This window comes from Lampris incognitus, chromosome 7 (genome assembly GCF_029633865.1).
Source record: "Lampris incognitus isolate fLamInc1 chromosome 7, fLamInc1.hap2, whole genome shotgun sequence".
Classification (NCBI taxonomy): Eukaryota; Metazoa; Chordata; class Actinopteri; order Lampriformes; family Lampridae; genus Lampris; species Lampris incognitus.
Window position 1 is genome coordinate 68065488 of NC_079217.1, and position 5893 is coordinate 68071380.

The window sequence follows — 5893 nt, forward strand, 5'->3', positions numbered from 1 at the left end:
CTGCAGCTTCACGTCCACACCCTCAGCCTGCAGCTTCACGTCCTCACCCTCAGTCTGCAGCTTCACATCCTCACCCTCAGTCTGCAGCTTCATGTCCTCACCCTCAGTCTGCAGCTTCACGTCCTCACCCTCAGTCTGCAGCTTCATGTCCTCACACTCCGTCTGCAGCTTCACGTCCACACACATTCAGTCTGCAGCTTCATGTCCTCACACATTCAGTCTGCAGCTTCATGTCCTCACACTCAGTCTGCAGCTTCATGTCCACACACTCAGTCTGCAGCTTCATGTCCTCACACTCCGTCTGCAGCTTCATGTCCTCACACTCCGTCTGCAGCTTCATGTCCACACACTCAGTCTGCAGCTTCATGTCCTCACACTCCGTCTGCAGCTTCATGTCCACACACTCAGTCTGCAGCTTCATGTCCTCACACTCCGTCTGCAGCTTCACGTCCTCATAAATGGCTTGCTGAGCTGTGTGTGTCTACATGAAGATGGATGTAACACACTGAATATTTACATGCACACAGACCCAGCTCGGCTACACACCAGATAAGGGTGATGCAGCTGCTCTGCATTAGGAGAACAAATGTCTCCTTTCATATTTATAAAGTTTACATGACAACTTTCATCCATCATCCATTATTCTAACCGCTTATCCTGCTCTCAGGGTGTGTGTATGTGTGTGTGTGTGTGTGTGTGTGTGTGTGTGTGTGTGTGTGTGTGTGTGTGTGTGTGTGTACTGGAAGGAGGGTGTTTACACAACTCGTTGTGTTCCATATGAGACGTTGTGATGGGAGGAGGCATCACATATACAGTCTATCTTCCTCCGTGGCGACAGGCATGGGCACCAGTCCATGAATACTGGGATGGCATCCAGCTGGACCTGTGCCCCGCCCCATAGCATTACTTGTCGTGCCAGGAAGGGCATCTGACATAACATTGTGAGAAATCATCATGCCGACCACACCGCATCGGTCAAGGCACAGGTTGACACAACGATTGCCATTGGTGCCGTGTCCTCACAGGTGCTGTGTCCTCACAGGGTCCAAATGGGAACTACCACTCCACTGTGGCGACCCCTGAGAAACAGGAAGCAAGCCAAAAGAAGGTCCCCCCCCCTCTCTCTCTCTGTCTCTGTGTCTGTCTCTGTGTCTGTCTGTCTGTCTGTCTGTCTGTCTGTCTGTCTGTCTCTCCCTCAGTGGAAATGCAAGTGAGTTTTGCTGTCTTTGGTTAAGTTTTTCTGTGGTGGGTTTAAGTGGAGTGGTTTTCTTTAGTCCAGTAGCAGTGAGTGCTACTGGCCCAGCGGGGCAATATGGCCACTGTGGGAGACGGAGGAATTGCATTTGAAAAGCTGATACGCCGGCATGCGGTTAAAGTGACTCCGGCGGTCAAATGCTCAGCGGAGGAGCGCCACCTGGTGGCGGGTGAACATGCGGGCTATGGAAGCATAAAATGTGCATCCAGAATGAACAGTGCTGTGGTCATGTTTCTCGATAGCGTTGATAAAGTCAACCCGGTGGTGGAAAGCAGTGTGGTGATTAAGGACACGTTGACTCCTGTCCTGCCGCTGACCAACGCTGCCACGAGAATCACCATTTTTAATGCCCCCCCCCCCCCCCCGTTCAGGAGAAATGCAGCTTTGGAGAAGGAGCTTGCAAGATACGGACAGCTAGTGTCCCCCATAAAAATGGTCTCTTCCGGTTGCCAGACTCCTCACTCGACACACGTTGTGTCCCATAGGAGACAAACAAGGCTTCATGATTCTGAGAGATAATGCGCAGGATTTGGATCTGAAGCTTAAGTTCAGGATCGACGAGTTTGACTACAGTGTATTTGTTACATCCGGTATGATGAAATGTTTTGGCTGTGGGTCAGAGCGGCATTTAATAAGGTCTTGTCCTGAAAGGCATGAAGGTAGTCTGATCCTCAAGGGCCGCTATTGTCCTCCGACGCTGCCACGAGCGGCGCATCTCTGGTTGGAGACGGTGCTGCCGAGTCAGTACAGGGCAGACAGGAGGCCGGGAGCGAGGGACCGGAGCCATAGACCAACCAGGTTGTGAAACAAAAGGAGACCGAGGCTGGAGAACACAAGGAAAACAGATGGACTGAGCAGGCCTGAGAGGGAGGTGTGCAGGATGAGCAGCTCAAACAAGGGGATCACTATGAGACAGTAACGGGATTTGAGAGGGTTAGGGTTAGGGTTAGGGTTAGTAGTACCTAACCCTAACCCTAACCCTAACCCTAACCCGGTAGAATGAGCAGGTAGGGCAGGTTGAACAGAATAAAAAAGAAACCAGTGAGTGGTGTAGTGAACAGAACAGTCGCCTCACAGAAAGAAGGTCCTGGGTTCGAGCCCCAGGGTAGTCCAGTTTTGGGAGTCGTCCCGGGTCGTCCTCTGTGTGGAGTTTGCATGTTCTCCCCATGTCTGCATGGGTTTCCTCCGGGTGCTCCGTTTTCCTCCCACAGTCCAAAGACCTGTAGGTCAGGTGAATCAGCTGTACTACATTGTCCCTAAGTGTGTGTGTGTGGCCCCTGCGGTGGACTGCTGGCTTGTCCGGGGTGTCTGCCCACCTGCCACCCAGTGACTGCCGGGATAGGCTCCAGCATTCCCGTGACCGAGTAGGATAAGCGGTTTGGATAATGGATGGATGGAAAGCAGTGAGGAAAAGGAGTAGAACAAACTGGATGGGTGACATATGAGAAGGGGTCTGAATCAGCAAATAGAGCAGACTGCTGTCAGGGTGGCAGAGGCTGCATTGCAGGAAGGAGGAGATTTGCTGTTCATGACGAAATGATGAAAATGTCTGGTTAAAAGGAAGCCCACAGAGAGTAGACAGGAAAATGCAAACCAAAGAGAGTTTCTAAAGGGGAAAAAAAGCTTCCCCTCGTTACCTGAGGCCAACACAGGAGGAGAACACAGAAGGAGAACACAGAAGGAGAACACAGAAGGAGAACACAGGAGGAGAACACAGGAGGAGAACACAGGAGGAGAACACAGAAGGAGAACACAGAAGGAGAACACAGGAGGAGAACACAGAAGGAGAACACAGAAGGAGAACACAGAAGGAGAACACAGGAGGAGAACACAGGAGGAGAACACAGGAGGAGAACACAGGAGGAGAACACAGGAGGAGAACACAGAAGGAGAACACAGAAGGAGAACACAGGAGGAGAACACAGAAGGAGAACACAGAAGGAGAACACAGGAGGAGAACACAGGAGGAGAACACAGAAGGAGAACACAGGAGGAGAACACAGGAGGAGAACACAGAAGGAGAACACAGGAGGAGAACACAGGAGGAGAACACAGGAGGAGGTGGCTGTGAGTTAGGTTCCACACCCCACACACAGATGCAGGAGGACACAGAAGGAAGCTATGCTTTCCTGAAAATCAGGAAGTCGTTCCAGGCTACCACGGGTTTGAGGGCAGTCAAGATGGAAGATTTGTTTTCAGACTTGCAGCTTTGTATGGACTCAGTTGAGTATTTTATGAAAAGCACAGGAGATCCGGATGAAAACAAACATGCTGAACAGGTCATGTCCAGACTGGAAAACACTTGTACAGCAAGCAGGAATGCAACTCCTTGATGATGAGTTACATCACGGTCGTCAAGTATCGTCAGCATCAGGGTAGCCTCGGTGCTGCGCTCTCTTGGAGCTTTTCTGTTTCAGTTTCGTTTTCAGCGCCTACTCTCTGATCACACACAGCAGGGAAGACATTTTAAGTCTCCAACTGTCCACTGGACAAACTGAACAGACTTTTGTCCACTGGACAAACTGAATAGACTTTTGTCCTGACTTTAATGGAACAGTGTAATGAACGTTTTGCCAAAGTATTCGTCGGTACAGCCAAGTGCAGACTACGCCAAAGCTGCTGAAGGAGGAAGTGAGCCGGAGCGCTTGTTAAACTGTCCCAGCGGGGACTTAGAACTGCACTCCCGTCAGTCCACCCGGAGAGTGTCCACGCTCTCTCTGGCCAACAAGATGGACGACCTGCTACTCCCAAAGGGAACAGACTCGGACTTTCCCAGATCTGCTCTCCCTTCACTTTTCTACGAACGCTCTTGATCCACCCTGCTTTTCTACGTGAACATACACCTCTTCATTATACATCTCGCTATTTTAATCTAGAGGTACCAAGTACTTCAGCTTACTTTAGTTCTTTATATTCTGTTTTTCTCTATAGTTTTCACTTTATATTCAGGCTATTGTGTGTATTTTTGATATTGTGTACTTTGGGATTATTAAAGCTGTACTGACACTTGAATCTCCGCCAGGCAGTGTAGAGGGGATGATGCATTCGGTTGTGTGTGTGTTTGTTTGTCTGTCTGTCTGTCTTGTCCGGCTAATCTTGAAACTACAGTTATGACAGTATGATGAAGCTCTGGTGGTTGCGGTGATTAAAAACCTTCAAAAACGTTTGTCCTCGCTATTGCCGTGCCCTCTCTTCATTCACTCTCTAGCTTACTCGACCAACACCGCTCTCCGCCGCTGCCCGATCTAAATCAGCCGTGCACATATGCGACTCCCACCTACGGTTGAGTCAGATCAGGGAGCGACAGTGTCACACCCAACACATTGTGTATTCAGGTATGAGTCTCGAAAGTAAACGAGCAGTCCGTTCTATTTCACAGGCCAGCGAATTATTCACCGCTGATCTCAGCACAGGAGAGCTGGAGGAACACTGGACCAACCACAGATAGTTCACCTCGCCACCACACGGAAGTGCCACCGTCTCCCATGTTAAACCCCCACTATACAAACACAACTTCCACTGTAGGATTAACCACCACCAGCACCTCAGTAGCTACAACAAAACGTTCCCCATGGCTGAGCTATGCTTTCTCCCTGTGCATGAGAGCCAGTCAGCAGAGCAGCCATTCACCTCGACTCAAGTCATGTCATGAGAACCATGATGGTCAAACACACCTGACGTCTTCTAATAAGGGCTTTGAAATGATCAGAGCCTGATCGCTGCCATTTCATGTCACACTTGGTCGCTTTCCTGTGACACTCCACCTAGGAGGCTGCATACCCACAGAGTAACGGGCAACATATTTTCATGAGGTAGATTGTTGTTAGCTTGAGCACCGCTTATTAATCACAATCTTTTCTAATATTTCCTGTTCGATTGACTGGGGCTCTGTGCAACAGTCTTATAATGGCAGGAATCACACGTGGACTTCCCTTTTCCTGGTAGGTGAAAAAAGGGTTTGTCACCAAGTCTGAACACCGGGGAAAGATGTATGCCTGGTGGAGATCTGCACTCTACTGAGTGCACTGCTCTAGTTTTCCTTGGGATCAATTAAGTACCCAACCATCCATCTATCTATCTATCTATCTATCTATCTATCTATCTATCTATCTATCTATCTATCTATCTATCTATCTATCTATCTATCTATCTATCTATCTATCTATCTGTCTGTCTGTCTGTCTGTCTGTCTGTCTGTCTGTCTGTCTGTCTATCTATCTATCTATCTATCTATCTATCTATCTATCTATCTATCTATCTGTCTGTCTGTCTGTCTGTCTGTCTATCTATCTATCTATCTATCTATCTATCTATCTATCTATCTATCTATCTATCTATCTATCTATCTATCTATCTGTCTGTCTGTCTATCCATCCATCCATCAGCCAAGAACAAGCACATTTTTTCCAAGGCACACAAAAGTATGGCATTGTAAAATAATGTTGTGTTATGTCTAGATGAGAGGCTGTGATGTGTTTGGTGGAGCTTTACACTTGATGTAAATGGACAGGGTCTACCCCTAAATGATGTGAGTGGACAGGGTCTAACCCTGAACAATGTGAGTGGGTGGAGTCTAATCCTGAAAAATGTGTGAGTGGGCGGGGTGTAATCACAAATTATGTAAACTGGCTGGATCTA